Below are 22,015 nucleotides of genomic sequence, written 5' to 3' on the forward strand. Positions count from 1 at the left end.
ACTGAAGGATACTCGGTTAACTCATTCTGCAGCCAGCAATAGACAGAGAATTTCAGTGGCTATAGAGGGCAAGATGTGCAACATTCAAATGCAACCCAAATGCAAAACTGATTTTTAGCCCCAAATACCTGTCTTTAAGTATTAAAAAAAATCTCTCTTCACAATGACCTTTTCACATGCACATTAGACACTTCAGTAAAAAAAAACAGGACCTAGAGTCAATCTAATGCTGCTAATGTACATGTACTTTCTGAATGAGCAGGAAGTTGAGTCTAACCCCCCCATCGCTTCAAAGGGGTAAGTGTGAAAATAGCAAGATGTCGATTTCTTAATTATTATTGTGATATGGAAAAAAATTGTCAAGAATGGAAAAAATATATATATTTATCAAAAAATTCTATTTTAAACAACTGGTGATTTTTCCCTAGGACACTGAGTGGTGGAATCATGACAGTACCCCTTCTTCTTGGGGGCCACCAGACTCCCAGGTTTCCCTGGAAACTTGGGAAGGCCCTGACCAAATGATCGGCCTTCACAGATGGAGCCAGGACCAAGGATCTCTCCTCGGGACCATATACCTTCCAATTGATAAGATATTGGAGGGAGTTTCGGACCCCCCGAGAATTCTCGATCCTCTGTACCTTGTACTCCAAACCTTCATCGACAGAGACCAGAGTAGGAAGGGATGAGGGAAGTAATATCAAAGGAACAAACTCCTTTAATAGGGATCTATGGAAGACATTAGGAATACGAAGAGAAGGAGGATGTTTCAGGCTAAAAGGCACTCGATTGACTACTTCCAGAATCCCATATGGCCCAATGAATTTAGGACCCAACTTCGCCGACGATACCTTAAGTTTCACTCCTTTACAACCCAAGGTGGTTTGCACGTTAATGACCAGGCAAATTTTTACAATTCTGACCAGTGTCACTTTATGAGGTAATTACTCTGGAAGGCTTCAACGGATCCCCCTGATTCTGAGAATGTTTCTTCATGACATATTGTACTTCATGACTGTGGTAAAATTTCTTCGATATCACTTGCGTTTATTTGTGAAAAAAACGGAAATTTCACGAAAATGTTGAAAATTTTGCAATTTTCAAAATTTGAATTTTTATCCCCTTAAATCAGAGAGATATGTCACACAAAATAGTTAATAAATAACATTTCCCACATGTCTACTTTACATCAGCACCATTTTGGAACCAAAATTTTTTTTTTTAGTAGGGAGCTATAAGGGTTAAAAGTTGACCAGCGATTTCTCATTTTTCCAACAAAATTTACAAAACCATTTTTTTAGGGACCACATCATATTTGAAGTCACTTTGAGGGGCCTATATGACAGAAAATACCCAAAAGTGACACCATTCTAAAAATTGCACCCCTCAAGGTGCTCAAAACCACATTCAAGAACTTTATTAACCCTTCAGGTGCTTCACAGGAATTTTTGGAATGTGGAAGAAAAAAATGAACATTTAACTTTTTCACAAAAATGTTACTTTAGACCCAATTTTTTTTATATTTTCGCAGGGGTAACAGGAAAAAATGGACCCCAAAATTTGTTGTGCAATTTCCCCTGGGCACGCAAATACGCAATATGTGGGGAAAAACCACTGTTTGGGTGCACGGCAGGGTTGGGAAGGGAAGGAGCGCCATTTGACTTGAACCCCCAGGTGCTTCACAGAAGTTTATAACATTGAGCCGTAAAAATAAAATTTTCACATTTTTCCCACAAAAATGTTTTTCAGCCCCCACTTTTGCATTTTCATAAGGGTAACAGGAGAAATTGCACCATGCAGTTTGTTGTGCAATTTCTCCTGAGTAAGCAAATACCCCATAACAGTGGGGGAATACCACTGCTTGGGCAAACGGCAGGGTTCAGAAGGGAAGCAGCGCCATTTGACTTTTTGATTGTAAAATTTGCTTGAATAATTAGCGGATGCCATGTTGCATTTGGGGAGCCCCTGATGTGCCTAAACAGCGGAAACCACCCACAAGTGACACCATTTTGGAAACTAGACCCCTCAGGGAACTTATCTAGATGTATGGTGAGCACCTTGAACCCCCAAGTCCTTTACAGAAGTTTATAACATGGAGCCGTGAAAATAAAAAAATCTAACTTTTTCCACATAAATGATGTTTTAGCCCCAATTTTTTTATTTTCACAAGGGTAAGAGGAGAAAATGGACCCCAAAAACTTTTGTGCAATTTCTCCTGAGTACGCCAATACCCCATGTGTGGGGAAAATACAGTGTTTGGGCGCACGGAAGAGTTCAGAAGGGAAGGAGCACTGTGTGACTTTTTGAACGCAAAATCGGCTGGAATCGAGAGCGGACGCCATGTTGCGTTTGGAGAGCCCCTGATGTGCCTAAATAGTGGAAACCCCCCCACAAGTGACCCCATTTTGGAAACTACATCCCTCAAGGATTTTATCAAGGGGTATAGTGAACATTTTGAACCCAGAGGTACGACACAGAATTTGATAACATTAGGTCATCATATTGAATAAGTTGTCATTAGTCTTGAGCGCAAGTGCTCACTACTTGAGTTTGCATCGGGTACTCAGGTATGCAACATGTATCAAGGGTGCTCGAGTGACATGCTCGAGTCCCCGCCCGCATGTATCACGGTTATTAGACACCCAAAAAAAAACATGCGGGGATCGCTCGTATATGGCAGGCAATCGCCGCAAGGTTTTTTTGGCCGCGAAGCATATGGGGCGGAGGCTCGAGCATGTCACTGGAGCACCCGCGATACTCAATGCATACCCGAGCACCCGATGCAAACTCAAGTAGCGAGCACTTGCGCTCAACACTAGTTGCCATATCGTCATCTTTTTTTTTTTTTTACTTTTGAAAAAAAAAACAACCCTAACCCCAACCGCAGCCCTAGCGTTTATTTTTTATGCTGTTCCTCATGCGGTATAAGTGATTAGACGACTTTATTCTTCGGGTCGGTGCGACTACAGAGATACCAGAATCATATCGGGTTTTTATGATTGACAGCTGTCACACACTAAAAGACACATTTTGTAAAATCTAGTTTTTGCATCGCCATATTTTGAGAGCTATAATTTTTCCATGTTTTGGCCGAGAGAATCATGTGACGGCTTGTTTTTTGCGGGATGAGTTGATGTTTTTATTGGAGCCATTTTCAGGCACGTGACATTTTTTGATCACTTTCTATTCCGATTTTTGGGAGGCAGAATAAACAAAAACCAACAATTCAGGAATTGTTTTTTTTTTAATTCTTTTTATTCTGCTCCGCGTGTGGTAAAATTGATAAGGTAGCTTTATTCTTCGGGTCAGTACGTTTACATCGTTACCACATTTAGATAGTTTTTTTATGTTTTGGCGCTTTTACACAATAAAAGCAATTTATAGAAAAAAATATTTTTTTTGCATCGCTTTATTCTGAGAGCTATAACTTTTTTATTTTTCGGTTGAGGGAGCTGTATAGTGGCTTGTTTTTTGCGGGATGAGATGACGTTTTCAGCGGTACCATTTTTATTTATATTTGTCTTTTTGATCGCGTGTTATTCCATTTTTTGTTTGGCGGTATGATGATAAAGCATTGTTTTTTGTTTCATTTTTTTTTTTTTTTTTTTACTGTGTTCACTGAAGGGGTTAACTAGTGGGACAATTTTATAGGGCACATCATTCCGGATGCAGCGATACCAAATATGTGTACTTTTATTGTTTTTTGTTTTTTTTTCATAATAATATTTATTGATGGGTACATTATATTTTTACTTTTGGTGATTATTTTTTTATTATTTTTTTTTATATTTTTACAATTTTTTTTTTTTTCACTTTCTGACAGTTTTTTTATTTGTATACTTTATCCCACTATGGGACTTTCACTTTTTTTATTCTGATCGCCTGCATAGCATAGGGATGGAGCACCATCCCTGTGCCATGCAGGCTGTCAGCGCTGCACAGTGAGAAGATAGTTTGGTCATGTACTGCGCATGACCAAAAAATCTTCCTGCTGTCAGGAGACCCGCATGTTGTCATGATGACATCGGGTCGTCATGGCAACATCCGGGAAGCCGCGGCAGACAGCGCTGGAGGCCGGAAGAGGAGGTGAGTATACGGATCACCTCCCCTTAGCCACCGCAATGCTGTGATCGACTTCGATCGCAGCATTGCGGGGGTTAATGTGCCGGGTGTGGTGCGGGACCGCTCCCTGCACATAGTACCGGGTGTCAGCTGTGACAATCAGCTGACACCCGGCGACAATCGCGCCCGCACAGCCTGTGTGCGCGCGCGATCGCCATGACGTACTAATACGGGTCAGGCTCTTAAAGCCCAGGCCACAGATGCGTATACGTCATGGGCTTTAAAGGGGTTAATAATAATAATAATAATTTTTATTTCTATTGCGCAAACATATTTCTCAGCACTTTACATTTTATAGGGGACTTGCTTTTATAATAAAGACATTACAGAATAACACATAACTCAGATACCAAAAGGAGTGAGGGCCCTGCTCGCAAGCTTACTATCTATGATGAAATATGGGAGACACGAAAGGTGAATGGTAACAAGTTTAACATTTGTGGATGACAACCAAACCTTATCACCTACTTTAACCCCTTAAGCCCCGGAGCATTTTTTGTTTTTGCATTTTCGTTTTTGCTCTCCTTGTTCCCAGAGCCATAGCGTTTTTATTTTTTGGTCAATATGGCCATGTGAGAGCTTATTTTTTGCGGGACGAGTTGTACTTTTCAACGCCATTACTAGTTTTATCATATCCTGTACGGGAAAACGGGAAAAAAATTCCAAGTGCGGTAAAATTGCAAAAAAAGTGCAATACCACAGTTGTTTTTTATTTTTTTTTTTTTACCATGTTCACTGAATGCTAAAACTGACCTGCCCTTCTTATTCTACAGGTCATTACGAGTTCATAGACACCAAACATGTATAGGTTCTTTTATATTTAAGTGGTGAAAAAAAATTCCAAAATTTGGTAAAAAAAAAAATAAAAAAATAGCGCCATTTTCTAAGACCCGTAGCGTCTCCATTTTTCGTGATGTGGGGCTGGTTGATGGCTTATTTTTTGCGTGCCAGGCTGACGTTTTTATTGATAACATTTGGGGTAGATCCGATGTTTTGATCGCCCGTTATTGCATTTTATTGCAATTTTGCGGCGACCAAAAAACGTAATTCTGGCGTTTAGAATTTTTTTCTCGCTACGCCGTTTACCGATCGGAATAATTTTTTTTTTATATTGATAGATCGGGCGATTCTGAACGCGGCGATACCAAATATGTGTATGTGGGTTTTTTTTTTATATATATTTTATTTTGAATGGGGCGAAAGGGGGGTGATTTAAACTTTTATATTTTTTTATTTTTTTTTATATTTTTAAAAACTTTTTTTTTTTACTTTTTGCATGCTTCTATTGTCTCCATAGGAGACTAGAAGCAGCAACTATCCGATCGCCTCTGCTACATACAGGGGACGAGCAGGTCCCCTGCATGCAGCAGAAATGGTCCTGTGCTATGAGCGCCGACCACTAGGTGGCGCTCATAGCGACAAGATCATGACAACCACAGGCGTCTGCTGCAGACCCTGGGTTGTCATGCACGCCCATCGGCGACCCGCGATCATGTGACGGGGTCGCCGGTGGGCGGGGCTTATGACGCGCTACCCGGAAGCGCGCGTTAAATGCTGCTGTCGGAGATTGACAGCAGCATTTAACTGGTTAACAGCCGCGGGTGGATCGCGATTCCACCCGCGGCTGTTGCGGGCACATGTCAGCTGTAAGAATCAGCTGACATGTGCTCTGTTCAGTGAGGGCTCAGCGCAGCAGCCCTCACTGAACGGAGGGTACGCAAATATGCGTACTAATACGTCCCCGGTAAGTAAGGGGTTAAAGACAGGACCCACTGCACGTTTTCTAACGACTTTACGTTTTTTTTTGAGAATTTGAGCGGCCCCAATATTCTTTTGAACTTGCCTGCAGACATTTCTGAGTTTCTGTATTAGGACACTCAGAACTTATCCTAAAACATTCACCAAAATAGGGATGAAATAATTTTAAAAAAAGGCGAGGTTCCAGTGGACTGATTGACCCCACTGTTAAAAGTGAACTCAACCAGGTGAAGGAATGAGGACCAGTCCTCCTGCTGAGCCACGACAAAACACTTTAAAATTTGTTTCAAAGATTGATTTGTCCTTTCTGTCTGACTATTGGTTTCAGGGCAGAAGGCTCCAAACAAATCCCCAGTTTATTACACAAAACTCTCCAGAATTTGGAGACAAATTGCACAGCTCTATCAGACACAATGTTAAGAGGAATTCTATGCAATCTCACCACATGACAGACAAACAACCTGGAGAGTATCTCTGCATTAGTAACCCTGACAAAGTAATAAAATGAGCTTGTTTACTGAATCGGTCCACCACCACCCAAAATAACAGTTTTCCCAATAGGCCAAGGCAAATCCATGATGAAATCCATGGACCGAGGAGTCCACGGTCTTTCTGGAATTGGCAATGTTGCAAAATTCCCGGGCCGGCCAATTATGACAGACTTTAGTGCGTGTGCAAACTTCACAAACAGATACAAAATCTTTAACATCATTATTCATAGAGGGCCACCAAAAGAGCATAGCAATAGTTTTCTGCGTAGCTGTAACCCCAGGATGACCAATCAAGACGGAATCATGAAACTCATCCAACAGACGCAATCTTAGGTATACAGGTACAAATAATTTGAACCCTGGAGTAGCGGAAAGGGCCAACGACTGGACTTTACGGATCTACGCTTCCAACTCCAAGGATACCACAGAAACCACAATGCCCTGAGGAAGACTGGAGGATGGAGGTTCTGGAGGAGAAACTTAATTATGACTGCGTAATAATGCACCAGCCTTCACATTCTTGGACCCCGGCCTGAATATGATAGAGAAATTGAATTTAGAGAAAAATAAAGACCATCTGGCCTGTCAAGGAGTTAGCTGTGTATGCAATTCTATGTAAGCTAAATTCTTATGGTCAGTGACCACAGTGACTTGATGAACCGCCCCTCCCAAAAATGCCTCCATTCCTCAAAGGCTAATTTAACAGCGAGTGACTCATGATTCCCAACATCATAACTTTTTTCAGCAGATGACAATTTTCTTGATAAAAATGCACATGGCAGCTAGTTGGTCAGCGTTTTGGAACCCCAAAATCAAACAGCACCTACCCCGACCTCTAAAGCATCCACCACCACAATGAATGATTCTAGGAGATCGGGTTGGATTAGAACAGGAGCAGACATAAAACACTCTTTCAATTTTTCAAGAGCCCTAATAGTACCCGGTGACCAAACCTTGAGATCCGCCCCCTTCTATGTGAGGTCAGTAAGAGGTTTAGCAATCTGAGAAAAACCCATAACGAATTTTCCTATAATAGTGAATCCTAGAAAACATTGCAAAGCTTTTAGGTCACTAGGTTAAACCTAATCCATTATTGCCTGCACCTTCCCAGGATCCATCTTAAACCCATCAACCGATAAAATGAACCCCAGGAATAAAATTTCCTGAACAGAAAAAATTAATATCTCAAATTTAGAAATCTTCCTCAACTTTTGTAATTCCACATGAACATGTTCCAACTCAGGTGAAAAAAATTCAAATATCATCAAGGTAAATCGCAATAAATCTCCCAATGCAATCAGAAAAAATGTAATTCATAAAGTTTTGAAATACTTCTGGCGCATTGGTTGACCCGAATGGCATGACAAGATTTTCAAATAAACCCTTAGACATTAAAAACGCCATTTTCCACTCATCACCCTTCCGGATGTGTATCAAATTGTAAGCCCCTCTAAGATCAAACTTAGAAAACCACAAAGCCCCCATAAGCTGATTATATATGTCGGGGATGAGTGGAAGTGGAAGTGGGGATGAGTGGAAGTGGGTATGTATCCTGAAGGGTGTGTGCACACGTTGCAGATTTGGTGCGTTTTTTTCTGCGCAGATTTGTGACAAAACCTGATGCCAGCAAAGTGAATGAGAAACTTCAAGTGTTATGCACACGTTGAGTAATTTTGACTTGGTGCAGAAAATAATCTGTAGCATGTCAATTCTCTGTGCGTTTTTCACCCATTGAATGCACTGAAAAAACACAGGCAAAAACGCAGGCAAAAAACGTGGCAAAAACTTAAGGTTTTTGAGGCTGCATTTTCCTGTCAAGAGATGCAGAAATGGTGCAGAAAGGTCTGCAAACAAAATACTTAACATGTGCATATACCCTAATCGTGATTTTGTTCATGTCATGCTGGATTGTGGACCCACTGCACAATGGACCAAGCTTACCCTAAGCGGCTACCTGGTTTTCACTGGAGCCTCTAATGGTGAGGTCAGGCTTGAGCTGCAGGTACTGTAGCAGCTGAACCCTAGGGTCTGGTGCTGGTTCAGATAGTGTGGTTACAGGATAACAAGACAGGACGGCCACTGATGCTGGTACAGATAGTGCGGCTTCTGGACAACAAGACAGAATGGCCAGTACGGACTTGGATTACTAGACAACTTCTGGTACAGACAAACAGAACAGGTTGCAGGACCTGACAACGGACTTAGCAGATTCAATACAAACTAAACTCTGAAGATGCTCAGGCACCTCCCCACTGGGGAAGGTGCCTTAAATACTTAGCACCTTCCAGCTATTGGTTGGGTACACAACCGGAGTGTGTGAGCTGCCCCTTTAAGAAGAGGGGAGCCCGCGCTGCCAGGAGACCTGCACAGAGTGCGCAGGTCCTGGGAAACAGGAGGCGCGGCGGGAGCAGCTGGGTGGAGACCACCATCTTTTTTTTTTACAAAGAAAAATCCAGCAGCTACAGGAGGAGGAAGAAGGACAGTTATGATCCTTCTGTAAACTTTCGTTCACATAATTTTTCATGGCGGTACGTTCAGGCCCAGATAAATTGTAAAGGTAAGCTTTAGGTAATTTGGCATTAGGGACAAGATTATTAGCACAATCATAGGGACAATGGAAAGGTAGTATCTTCTTTTTCAGAAAATACATTTCCAAAGTCTTTCAGGTATTCCAGCAGACCCTCTAAAATAGTGGAGCATTTGTGTACCAAACCTAGCCATTTCTTATGACAATTGAGGCTTCACTTAACAATTGCCTTCAGACACCAATCAATAACAGTATTGTGAATAAGCAGCCATGGAAGCCCCAATACAACCCCAGCAAGACAAAACAGGAAATGGATTCAGAGTGAAGTGCTTCCATTTGAAGCATGAATTCCACCGTTATCTGTTTGACAAAATTCTGAAGTAGCAGTGTCTTGTCAACAGCAAAAATTTGAATGCGTTTTTCCAAACTAACTGTCCCGAATCCTAATTTCAAAACCATTCTCGAATCAATAATATTAGCTGCAGACCCGCAGTCAATGAAAGTCAATGCTGGAAATACCTGGTTCTTGAAGGACAAAACAGTATTGAACAGTATTTTATCACCCAGACTTTGGCGCTTCCCGATATCTTGCTTACTAGAGGGAAAGTTGAACGGTCCTTTAAAAAATGTCTAGCGAGACCACAGTAGTGACAGAGTCCAAGATTGTGTCTACGTTTCCTCTTCAACGCACGAGAACTGGCAACTCCAACCTCCATCGGCTGTACCTCAGGTAAAAACATGCTCCAGGTGAGCATAAAAGGGTACCCTACTGCTCAACACATCTCTCACAAATTTTGCAGTCTATCGGTATGGCCTAAGGTATGGCCTAAGTCATGGCCTCCACCAAAGAACATGGGGGAGTATAAAGAGCCAGAGCTTCCTTAAGTGTTTCGGACAGAGGTCTATGGAATTGGCACCAGAGAGCTTCATCGTTCCACTGAACTCTGGTGGACCATGGCCGGAATTTGGTACTAAAGTCATCAGCAGTGCGGCTCCCCTGTGTCAGGTTCATGATCTTAGCTTCAATGGCCTGGATTATGTGAGGTTCATCATAAATTAACTCTAAGGCGTCAAAGAAAGCTTCAACAGACATCCGTTCTGGGACTTGTGAGGACAGTAAAAATGCCCAGGTCTGATTATTCCTACCCACTGAAGTTCATCCCCTGAAGACCGAGGTTGCAGGGTAAAAAATAAACTACAGCTCTATAGGGAGCTTTCATAAAGCAAATTAGTAGTCAAAAGGCAAAGTCCGAGGTCAGGTAACAAAGATCAGAACAGCAGAACTCTAAGCATAAGGCATACACATCACTGAGAAAATCTACGACTGGCAATGGTCTGACCACTGTCAGCCAGCAAAATTGCCAGGTAATCACCCTGAGCGAGTGACACCTGGAGGAAACCCCGCAGGCCTGGCAAGATTGGGCGGCTGGGCTGCAGGTCACAATACTGACAGCCCACCTGGCCCCAGATTCTATAGGATGGCTGAGCGGTCACTCACTGTGTCCCTAGGACACCGTGAGTGATGGAATTGCAACAATCGGAATTCTAGTTGTCAACCTCCTCAGTGATCTACCAGTTTTCACCTAGCTAGTTGATGAAAATTAGTAATAAGTTTTTGTAACTGGAAAACCCCTTTAAGGTACCATTTATGAAATAAATAACTTTGATGAAAGATCTCAACTATACGACTGTGGGAAGTATTAGAAGGGGTCTTGACTGATTCAACCTGGCACCTCATGTACAGATTGACTATTGGGTTCCATCATGTATTAGCAGTTTGCAATAAACTCCTATACACTCTCTCTCTTGTGGCCACTGCATGTTTTATCGTTGAGGTCTACACAAACCATTAAAAAAATAATAAAATTAGCGGCTGAATCTTATATCCTATAAGCTTCAAAAGCTAAGAAATTATCTTGAAAAATTAGCAAAAAATTTTGGACGTATCTCGAGTGAAAAAAAAGTTTGGACATCCACTTTAAGCCAATACAGGCTTGAAGATGCTCGCATTGGGTCCAGAAAAATGTGTTCCTTGGTCACTGCTTTATCTTCAGGTCTGAGAATCACTGGATACATTTACTTTAATAACCTTCAGTCTTTTGCTTCAGTTAACTTCTAAATGAGACACCAGAATAAAACGATGTTTTTCTATACAGATATTATTGTCCGATTACTTTTAGTGCTCTTTGACCTAGACAGTAATCAAAGACAAGAATATACTATCCAAAAGTGAACACTGCTCATTCGTTTTTATAATCCTTTGGCAAGCGGCAACCTCACCTTCTGGTCAGTGGAACTCCCGAGTTTGCCACTGTGTGTTCATAAATCATAGTGATTATTCAATACTGCAGAATATGTCTGTACTTCATAAATAAGGGAAAAAAGAAGAGTGATCTCTAACCGCAGAGTGTCAAGGCCCTCGCTCTTGTATTATTCCATAAACTTTTACTTTTGCAACAAGAAACTGAAAATTTTCACTCAACGTGAAAAAAAACAAACAATACATGCTTTGTAAATAGATATCTTGTAACCACTTATTCTTATGTCTTTGTCCTTATTTTTGGGACAGAAAAGACACAGCAAATGGGTTGACATGTACATGCACTGTGGTGATACTTAGAAAATCAAATTGTATACAAGAGTAGGACTCCGTATACAAATATTTCTAAAGCTAGTGAGCATGATTAAGAAATAATATCTAATGTCTACTAAAACATAACAAATACACACACATTATATCTACAGGTGCGTCTCACTAAATTAGAATATCATCAAAAAGTTAATTTATTTCAGTCTTCAATACAAAAAGTGAAACTCATTATATAGAGTCATTAAAAACAGAGTGACCTATTTCAAGTGTTTATTTCTGTTAACGTTGAGGATTATGAAAACACAATGAAAACACAAACGTTATCTCAGTAAATTAGAATACATTATAACAACAGCTTGAAAAATGTTTTTAATATCAAATTGTTCCAGAAAATTAAATATTTTATGCGATTGATTGCAGTTATTTATTCCAAAGGGTGTACAACCAAATATTAAGTTGAACGTGCCAACAATTTTGTCAGGCCCATTTTTGGGGTTGTGTGTGAAATTATGTCCAATTTGCTTTTCTTTCTCTTTTTTTGTGTTGTTCCAATACACACAAAGGAAGTAAACATGTGTACAACAAAACATGTGTAATTGCAATAACTTTCTGGGAGAAATGCTTCATTTTCTGGAACAACTTCAAGGGTACCAATTCTTATGGCCATGACTGTATATATATATATGTATATATATATATATATATATATATATATATATATATATATATATATATATATATATATATATATATATATATATACATACACATATATATATATATACATACACAGTGCTGGCCAAAAGTATTGGCACCCCTGCAATTCTGTCAGATAATACTCAGTTTCTTCCTGAAAATGATTGCAATCACAAATTCTTTGGTCTTATTCTCTTCATTTAATTTGCTTGCAAGGAAAAAACACAAGAGAATGAAGCAAAAATCAAATCATTGATCATTTCACACAAAACTCCAAAAATGGGCCAGACAAAAGTATTGGCACCCTCAGCCTAATACTTGGTTGCACAACCTTTAGCCAAAATAACTGGGAACAACCGCTTCCGGTAACCATCAATGAGGTTCTTACAATGCTCTGCTGGAATTGTAGACCATTCTTCTTTGGCAAACTGCTCCAGGTCCCTGATATTTGAAGGGTGCCTTCTCCAAACTGCCATTTTGAGATCTCTCCACAGGTGTTCTATGGGATTCAGGTCTGGACTCATTGCTGGCCACCTTAGAAGTCTCCAGTGCTTTCTCTCAAACCATTTTATAGTGCTTTTAGAAGTGTGTTTTGGGTCATTGTCCTGCTGGAAGACCCATGACCTCTGAGGGAGACCCAGCTTTCTCACACTGGGCCCTACATTATGCTGCAAAATTTGTTGCTAGTCTTCAGACTTCATAATGCCATGCACACAGTCAAGCAGTCTAGTGCCAGAGGCAGCAAAGCAGCCCCAAAACATCAGGGAACCTCCACCATGTTTGACTGTAGGGACCGTGTTCTTTTCTTTGAATGCCTCTTTTTTTTTCTGTACACTCTATGTTGATGCTTTTTCCCAAAAAGCTCTACTTTTATCTCATCTGACCAGAGAACATTCTTCCAAAACATTTTAGGCTTTCTCAGGTAAGTTTTGGCAAACTCCAGCCTGGCTTTTTTATGTCTCGGGGTAAGAAGTGGGGTCTTCCTGGGTATCCTACCATACAGTCCCTTTTCATTCAGACGCCGACGGATAGTACGGGTTGACACTGTTGTACCCTCGGACTGCAGGGCAGCTTGAACTTGTTTGGATGTTAGTCGAGGTTCTTTATCCACCATCCGCACAATCTTGCGTTGAAATCTCTCATCAATTTTTCTTTTCCGTCCAGATCTAGGGAGGTTAGCCACAGTGCCATAGGCTTTAAACTTCTTGATGACACTGCGCACGGAAGACACAGGAACATTCAGGTCTTTGGAGATGGACTTGTAGCCTTGAGATTGCTCATGCTTCCTCACAATTTGGTTTCTCAAGTCCTCAGACAGTTCTTTGGTCTTCTTTCTTTTCTCCATGCTCAATGTGGTAGACACAAGGACACAGGACAGAGGTTGAGTCAACTTTAATCCATGTTAACTGGCTGCAAGTGTGATTTAGTCATTGCCAACACCTGTTAGGTGCCACAGGTAAGTTACAGGTGCTGTTAATTACACCAATTACAGAAGCATCACATGATTTTTCAAAGGGTGCCAATACTTTTGGCCACCCCCTTTTTTAGGTTTGGTGTGGAATTATATCCAATTTGGCTTTAGGACAATTCTTTTTGTGTTTTTTTTCATTGAAGACAATACCAAAGAATTTGTGATTGCAATCATTTTCAGGAAGAAACTGAGTATTATCTGACAGAATTGCAGGGGTGCCAATACTTTTGGCCAGCACTGTATATATATATATATATACACACACATACACACACAGTGGGTGAAATAAGTATTGAATATGTCACCAATTTTCTAAGTAAATTTATTTCTGAGGCTTTGTGCGCATGTTCAGGATTTGAAGCAGAAATTTCCTGAGCGTTTCTGCATCTCTTTGGCAAGAAAAACGCTGCAAAAAAAACGTGCGGTCTTGCCGCGTTTTTTTATGCGTTTTTGTACAATAATGAATGCTTTTTGGAGCTAAATAAAGTTATTTGGTGGGACATTGCTTAAACCCTTGGATTACGGTCAGAACTGGGGTGAGTATATTGGTTAATTTGAATGATTAAAGAATGTGTCTGTTGTATTTCAAATAAAGTTTCGGTCTGTGTGTGTTTAACTCTTTACTTTAATTAGGTTTGGTGATGAAAGGGTCTGATTGACACCTTGTCATTGCCAAACAAAAGAGCTAGGTGTCAGCTAATCCCATTCGCCCAATCTCATTAGCATTTCCATTCATGTAATTTATGTGGCAGCTGTGAGCTGCTATTTTTAGCCTAGGAAGGTGCCATTTGTAAACATGATCCGTGGCCATTATTAACAGCTCACAGCTGTTTCTTTAGCCACTACGTCCCCCGATCAGCACTCAGCAGCGCTTTGGACACAGCGTATTTTTGCTGCGTCCAAAACGCAGTGTTCTAATGCTGCACTTTTGTTGTCGGTACATGTGAATCCACCACATATAGTGACACTTCAATCAGTCAAAATCTGCAGCGGAGACTAGCGTGTCTGGTACAGAAATTGACATGCTGCAGGTGAGTTTGGGTATATCGCCATGATCAGGAGCCGCTGCAGGTTTGACGCTGAGTGTTTATACAGCGTCAAACCCGCAGCATCCAGATGTTACAGAAGAGTGGATGGGATCTCTAAAAATCCCATGTCCACTATGTGTGCATCTGAGGCTGCGGATCACCCGCAGACACTGATATGCAGCGCGTCTTTCAGGACCGCAGCATGTCAAATTCTCTTGCGGAGTCGCTAGTCTCCTCAACATAAATTTGACCACTAGAATGTATTGAATGCGGTAAATACGCATGCTTCAGTGAACACATGTGGATTTACCTGCGTTCAATAGAATGCAACATTTTGGACGCAGTAAAAAACATGCGTCCAAAGAGCTGCTATGTCCAGATCGTGCGCAAAGAGACTAAAATTAAAAAAAAAATAGCTTGGGCCCTATGCCGTCGGATTTGCTGTAGTTCAGTTCAAGTCAATGGGTGCGAATTTGCGGCGGAAAACACCCGAAAAATGGGTAAACCTAACCGCAATGGTAATCCTAAGCAGTAATTTCCGCATCATGTGCACAGCACATCAGGATTACCATTGCAATAGCTGGCAGAACGTTTTTGATGCGTTTTCACGGCGTTTACGTGCGCCGCGAAAATGCATCAAAAACGCTACATGTGCACTTAACCTTAAGGTGCTCTTGACATGAAATTCTCATCATGTCTGTAACAACCCATCCAATCCACACAGGCAAACCATAGATGTTCATAAATTAAGTTATGTGTAATAATGCGAAATTACACAGGGAAAAAGTATTTAATACTTTATACAAAAGCCTTTGTTGGTGATGACAGCTTCAAGACTCCTTCTGTATGGAGAAACTAGTCGCATGCATCGCTCAGGTGTGATGTTGGCCCATTCTTCCACACAAACACTCTTCAAATCCTGAAGATTCCGTGGGTTCCTTCTATGAATTCTGAGCTTTAGTTTCTTCCATAAATTTTGTATTGGACTCAGGTCAGGTGATTGGCTGGCACATTCTAGAAGCTTTATTTTCTTTCTCTGAAACCTATTGAGAGTTTCCTTGACATTGTGAAATGTCCATCCTTGTTTCATCTTCATAATCCTGGTAGATGACAGCAGATTTTTATCAAGAATGTCTTGGTACATTTGTCTACTCATCTTCCTTCAATTATATGAAGTCTGACAGTGCCGTATGCTGAAAAACAGCTCCACTCCATGATGTTTCCACCTCCAAACTTCACTGTTGGCATGGTGTTTTTTTGGGTGATTTGCAGTGCCTGTTGGCCTCCAAACATTGTGTGTATTATGGCATCCAAAGAGTTCAATTTTCCTAAATGCAATTTTTATTCAAAGGTTATATAATTTTCAATTGCAAAAATACAAAAAAAAAGAAGAAACAGGACAATATCAGCATCAATATATCATAGAATATTTATAGTATAACGTCCAATAAAACATCAAGTTATAGGAAGAAAAAGGAGGGAAGGGAACATTTTAAGCCATCAGTATTACAATTATGAAGTAGCTAAAATCCAATGAAAACCATACATCGTGCAGCTAGGCGCAGAGCATTATCAGTATAGAGAAGAAACGCACCGAAGAAAAGGGTGGGTCACATCAGTATGATGAAAGATGGTAGGCATCGGATTCCTGGAATTCAATCCAGTTTCTCCAAGTCTCACAGTATCTATCACAGTTAGTGGGGGATTGGGCAATCAAATGTTCCATCCTATTTAGAAGAGCTATTTCAGAGAACCGCTCCTCTACAGTAGGTGGAGAAGTACTTTTCCAGTGACGGGGAAAGATATTCTCAGCAGCCTGTAAGAGGTAGCTTATTAAAGATCTTTTCTATCTGGTGAAACTAATTGGGATCATAAAGAGAAAAAGACATTCAGGTAAAGAGAGACTAGTCATTTTTTGAATAGTCTGAGTTAAGAGAGTCCAGAAACCTCTTATTATGGGACAACTCCACCAAATGTGTGTCATCGTCCCGTCTTCCACTCCACATCTCCAGCATCTACACGGTGTGCAGAATTATTAGGCAAATGAGTATTTTGATCACATGATACTTTTTATACATGTTGTCCTACTCCAAGCTGCATAGGCTTGAGAACCAACTACCAATTAAGTAAATCTGGTGATGTGCATCTCTGTAATGAGGAGGTGTGACGCTCTAGCCCTCCCTGGGAAATGGGGTTACTCGGAGCCGGGTCGGTGTAGGTGTTACGGGGGATGCAGTCGTGGCCTGGACCCGTTCCGTGCCCAGGGCTGTCGCATAAAAGATATAAAGGGCTTTCAAGTAAGAGTGGTATTTTCCGACTACGCCACCTGCGGTTTCCGGTGATGGGCACCAGCGCTGCTTCAGTCCACTGAGGCCGGTGTTACGGGCAGCTAAGATGGGACTGCTCCCCACAGGCGGAGCGGGCCTCAGGGCAGAGTGAGAAGGAATGGTGGGTGCAGTGCCACGCAGGAAATAACGAGCTGAGATGGTGTATGAAGTCATCCGGGTCTTTACTCACTTGGGATGAACTTTCAGCTGCAAAGCTTCTCTCTGCTACTCACGGTGTACTGCGGCCACCGGGAAGGGGGTCCAGCACTTCCCAGGTAGATCAGGAGCACCTGTTGAGACCCCTCTGGTGTGTGTTCCTCTCCTTGGTAGGTTCTCCCACTAAGTCTTCTCCTGACTGTGTGTGGTACGAAAGTGTAGTAAGGCCGGGTCCCACTGGATAAACGCAGTGTAAGAGATACAGGTGGCGTAGGCCGCTCCGTCCGTATCCCTCTGGGATCCACTAAGCCTCTGGGCTTTTCTGACTGAGACGTGAAGTAACAAAGTCAGATATCGGGGGCCGGTCACCCCTTTTGCAGCAGGAATCCCTCTGACTAGGCCAGAGTAAAGAATACAGGTGGCGACTCTGCTCCGTCCGTATCCCACTGGGATCCTTTTGCCTGTGGAGCCTATCTCCTCTGCTCCCCTCCAGGCCTTCTTAGGTCAGGACCTTGACCGGGTAGAGACAGTGGTTAACTCTGACCCGTGTATCTTCAGTCAGCTGCAGACTTTTGCTGGACTCAGGCAGAAGACCACAATCAAAGACCTTGAACTTAAGATGGCTGTAGATTAAATATGAATCAATAGGTGTTTCCTAAAAGTGTGTCCTCCACCCTCACCCACTACATGGTTCCCCCTATCTTTGGTTCCCCCCATCTCCTCCATCCCGGGACGGGGCAGCACCCTGGTGCATTTAGGCCCCCTACAGGACAGGAGTGGTGTAGTGTTGAGTGGTGAAGTGGGGTCCTGAGAAGTGCTCCATCCTTACCTGGAAGAGGAGATACCACACCTCAAACTGAGGTGCAGTACCCCTGTGGCGACTGAACCCCCAGGGGCGCCACATTCCCTCCCGGTGAAACACAGCACGTCCGCGGGCTGCAATAGAGTAAAGAGTTGGTACAGACATTCAATTTTTAAAAGTTTTTGTAAACATGAAACAATCTTCCCTTTATGGGAGGTTAGGACACTTTTAACGTTGCATGATATACACTGTGTGCAGAATTATTAGGCAAGTTGTATTTTAGAGGATTATTTTTATTATTGATCAACAACTATGTTCTCAATCAACCCAAAAGACTCAAATATCCAAGCTTAATATTTTTGGAAGTTGGAGTGTTTTTTTTTTTAGATTTGGCTATCTTAGGAGGATATCTGTTTGTGCAGGTAACTATTACTGTGCAGAATTATTAGGCAACTTAATAAAAACCAAATATAATCCCATCTCACTTGTTTATTTTCACCAGGTAAACCAATATCAGTGCACAAAATTTATAAATAAACATTTCTGACATGCAAAAACCAAAACCAAAAAAATGAGTGATCAATATAGCCATCTTTGTGTATGATGACACTCAACAGCCTTCCATCCATAGATTCTGTCAGTTGCTTGATCAGTTTTCCATCAACATTGCGTGCAGCAGTTACAACAGCCTCCCAGACACTGTTCCGAGAGGTGTACTGTTTTCCCTCCCTGTAGATCTCACATTTTATGATGGACCACAGGTTCTCTATGGGGTTTAGATCAGGTGAACAAGGGGGCCATGTCATTATTTTTCTTCTTTTAGACCTTTACTGGCCAGCCATTCTGTGGAGTAGTTGGATGCATGTGATGGAGCATTGTCCTGCATGAAAATCATGTTTTTCTTGAACGATACCAACTTTTTCCTGTACCACTGCTTGAAGAAGTTGTCTTCCAGAAACTCGCAGTAGGTCTGGGAGTTGAGCTTCACTCCATCCTCAACCCGAAAAGGTCCCACAAGTTCATCTTTGATGATACCAGCCCATACCAGTACCCCACCTCCACCTTGCTGGCGTCTGAGTTGGAGTGGAGCTCTCTGCCCTTTACTGATCCAACCTCTGGCCCATCCATCTAGCCCATCAAGAGTCACTCTCATTTCATCAGTCCATAAAACCTTTGAAAAATCAGTCTTAAGATATTTCTTGCCCCATTCTTGACGTTTTATCTTATGCTTCTTGCTCAAAGGTGGTCATTTTTCAGTCTTCCTTACCTTGGCCATGTCCCTGAGTATCGCACACCTTGTGCTTTTTGATACTCCAGTAACGTTGCAGCTTTGAAATAAGGTAAAACTGGTGGCGAATGGCATCTTGGCAGCTTCACGCTTGATTTTCCTCAATTCATGGGCAGTTATTTTGCGCCTTTTTTGGCCAACACGCTTCTTACGACCCTGTTGGCTATTTGCCATGAAACGCTTGATTGTTCGGTGATCACGCTTCAAAAGTTTGGTAATTTCAAGATTGCTGCATCCCTCTGCAAGACATCTCAGAATTTTGGACTTTTCAGAGCCAGTCAAATCTCTCTTCTGACCCATTTTGCCAAAGGAAAGGAAGTTGCCTAATAAATAAGCACACCTTATATAGGGTGTTGATGTCATTAGTCAACACCCCTCCTCATTACAAAGATGCACATCACCAGATTTACTTAATTGGGAGTTGGCTCTCAAGCCTATGCAGCTTGGAGTAGGACAACATGTATGAAAAGTATCGAAGTGATCAAAATATGCATTTGCCTAATAATTCGGCACACAGTGTATATATATATAGCATAAATATAGAAAAACATCAAAGAGACATTATACATGTAGACATTTCTGTAGAAAATACGGTAGAAAGTGTCAGTTCAGCAGCATGAGGGACCTGTCCCAAACCCTCAACGTAGGCCCTGGGGTGGCTGCAGGGCATGGAGATCCTGAGTTGGACCTCCAGTAGAGCCACTCCAGACAGGTTTTGCTTCTGAGGTAGAAGTGGTTTTGCATAAAACCAATAGGGAGCACCTAAATAGATGCAAAACTATATACAAAAATGAGTCTGTCTACTGCTAGCGTCTGCAGGGACAAATGTCTCTCTCAACAGAAATCCGGGTGCAGAAAAGAAACCCAAGAACAGTTCACACAACGGTTCACTCAACAGGGAGATGCATCTCCCGGGGGCTGCTTAAAAGTGGTATCCCCACCGGGGAAATGGCTCATCTTTCCCGACGGAGCCTGACCGGTCCTCTGTGGGCAGGCGAGTGGGGGCATCCTCTTTGAACACCCTGTGGACATCCAGGGCGTACCACCCACGCTCCCCGTGGTGGCGGGTGTAGGACACCAAATCGCCCGGGTAAAGGTTCCGGCCAGGGTGGCCCTGCTCCAGCCGCGGCTCGACGTCCCGCCGGTTAACGAACACGTCCCGGTTGAACTGTGGGCTGCGAATGAAGCCCCATCCTGCCACCTGGTGGAAGCGCATGATAACGCCTTCTTCCCGGGGGCTTGGACGGGTGGCCTCCGCCTGACGGGCCTGCGACTTAGCAGCCTTGGCGCGCACCTCCAGAGGCTCGCAGTGGACCCGTTTCTCCCATCGCTCCTTCTCATACTGGAGGAGTTCTTTGCGGCAGGTCTCCTCCCGCCTCCGCGCTTTGGTCTTCGTTTCCCGGGGGAAGCCCATCAGGTCGCCGCCCCGGTTATCCCAGGCAAACTCTTCTGCCGCCGGGCAAGCGACCGGTGGCGAGGGCAGCGGCTGTAACGGGGTTTGATGCGTGCTCTCTATCGGTGCGGCCCAGTCTGGGTTGGGGCAGGTGGACACCCAACTTAGCGCAGGCGGTTCTGGCACGGGAGTCGGAAAGCATAGCAGGTCTCCGGTAGTGCTGTGGCTTGGGCCTCAGCCTCTGGAGCCAGGAGCTGCTCCTTTACGACGGCGCCTGGGGATAGGGGTGACGGCAGGATACTTAGGAGGGCTTCGGTGCATCCAGCGCCCGTGATAGGTGTTTTAGCCTTACCCGCACTTGGGCTGCACGGGGCCTCCTGGGCTTCCTCCGCCTGGGCTGGAGCCTCAGTTGACAGGCGCAACGAGCTCTGGCGGCGGTCCCGGATCCTCCGCAACACATCCTCTCTCCACTCTGCGGCGGCCAGTCGCTGGGCCTGTGCGACCCTCCGGGTCAGGTCCTGCGATTCACCACGGAGGAACTCGGCCTCCTCCGAGGTTAGGTGGATTCCCTCCATACCGAGGAAGGTAGCAGCAGGTGGTCCAGCGACAGAGGACTTTTCCTTTGCTGCTTCCATCTTTGCTGCTGGGTGTGGTCTGATTCTCCTTCTTTTGGGGCGGCTCCAGGGCGGCTGGCTAACGGGCACTCCTTGGGACGTCCCATCCGTCTTGACGGACACTACTATGCGGACTGTCTCTGCTGGAGGGGACACTTTTGGCGCCATTGGGTAGCCAGGCCCACGATGGGAGGACTTTGGTTGCTGTTGTGTTTGCACATAATAGCGTCCGTTCTTCTTGGGCGGGCGCCACTTTAAGTGTATAACGACAGTCTTTTTGTGAAAAGGCGCACAGTACCTGTCGGCAATGGGGATTATCTTCTTCCGTTGCTGCGGGCACGCAATCCTGCCGACTACGCCAAGTTTGTGACGCTCTAGCCCTCCCTGGGAAATGGGGTTACACGGAGCCGGGTCGGTGCAGGTGTTACGGGGGATGCCGTCGTGGCCTGGACCCGTTCCGTGCCCAGGGCTGTCACATAAAAGATATAAAGGGCTTTCAAGTAAAAGTGGTATTTTCCGACTACGCCACCTGCAGTTTCCGGTGATGGGCACCAGCGCTGCTTCAGTCCACTGAGGCCGGTGTTACGGGCAGCTAAGATGGGACTGCTCCCCACAGGCAGAGTGGGCCTCAGAGCAGAGTGAGAAGGAATGGTGGGTGCAGTGCCACGCAGGAAATAACGAGCTGAGATGGTGTATGAAGTCATCCGGGTCTTTACTCACTTGGGATGAACTTTCAGCTGCAAAGCTTCTCT

The 22,015-nt window shown here is 43.3% G+C and overlaps 1 protein-coding gene across 1 annotated transcript in view; it reads right to left on the reverse strand.

The window, feature by feature from the left end:
• Window positions 1-22,015, reverse strand: part of SKAP1 (src kinase associated phosphoprotein 1) — a 682,301-nt gene that overhangs the window by 91,540 nt on the left and 568,746 nt on the right. The gene's annotated exons all lie outside the window — the stretch shown is intronic.

Source organism: Phyllobates terribilis, unplaced genomic scaffold (assembly GCF_046119375.1).
Source record: "Phyllobates terribilis strain yellow unplaced genomic scaffold, ASM4611937v1 Scaffold_5__5_contigs__length_657084704, whole genome shotgun sequence".
In the NCBI taxonomy this organism is placed as follows: Eukaryota; Metazoa; Chordata; class Amphibia; order Anura; family Dendrobatidae; genus Phyllobates; species Phyllobates terribilis.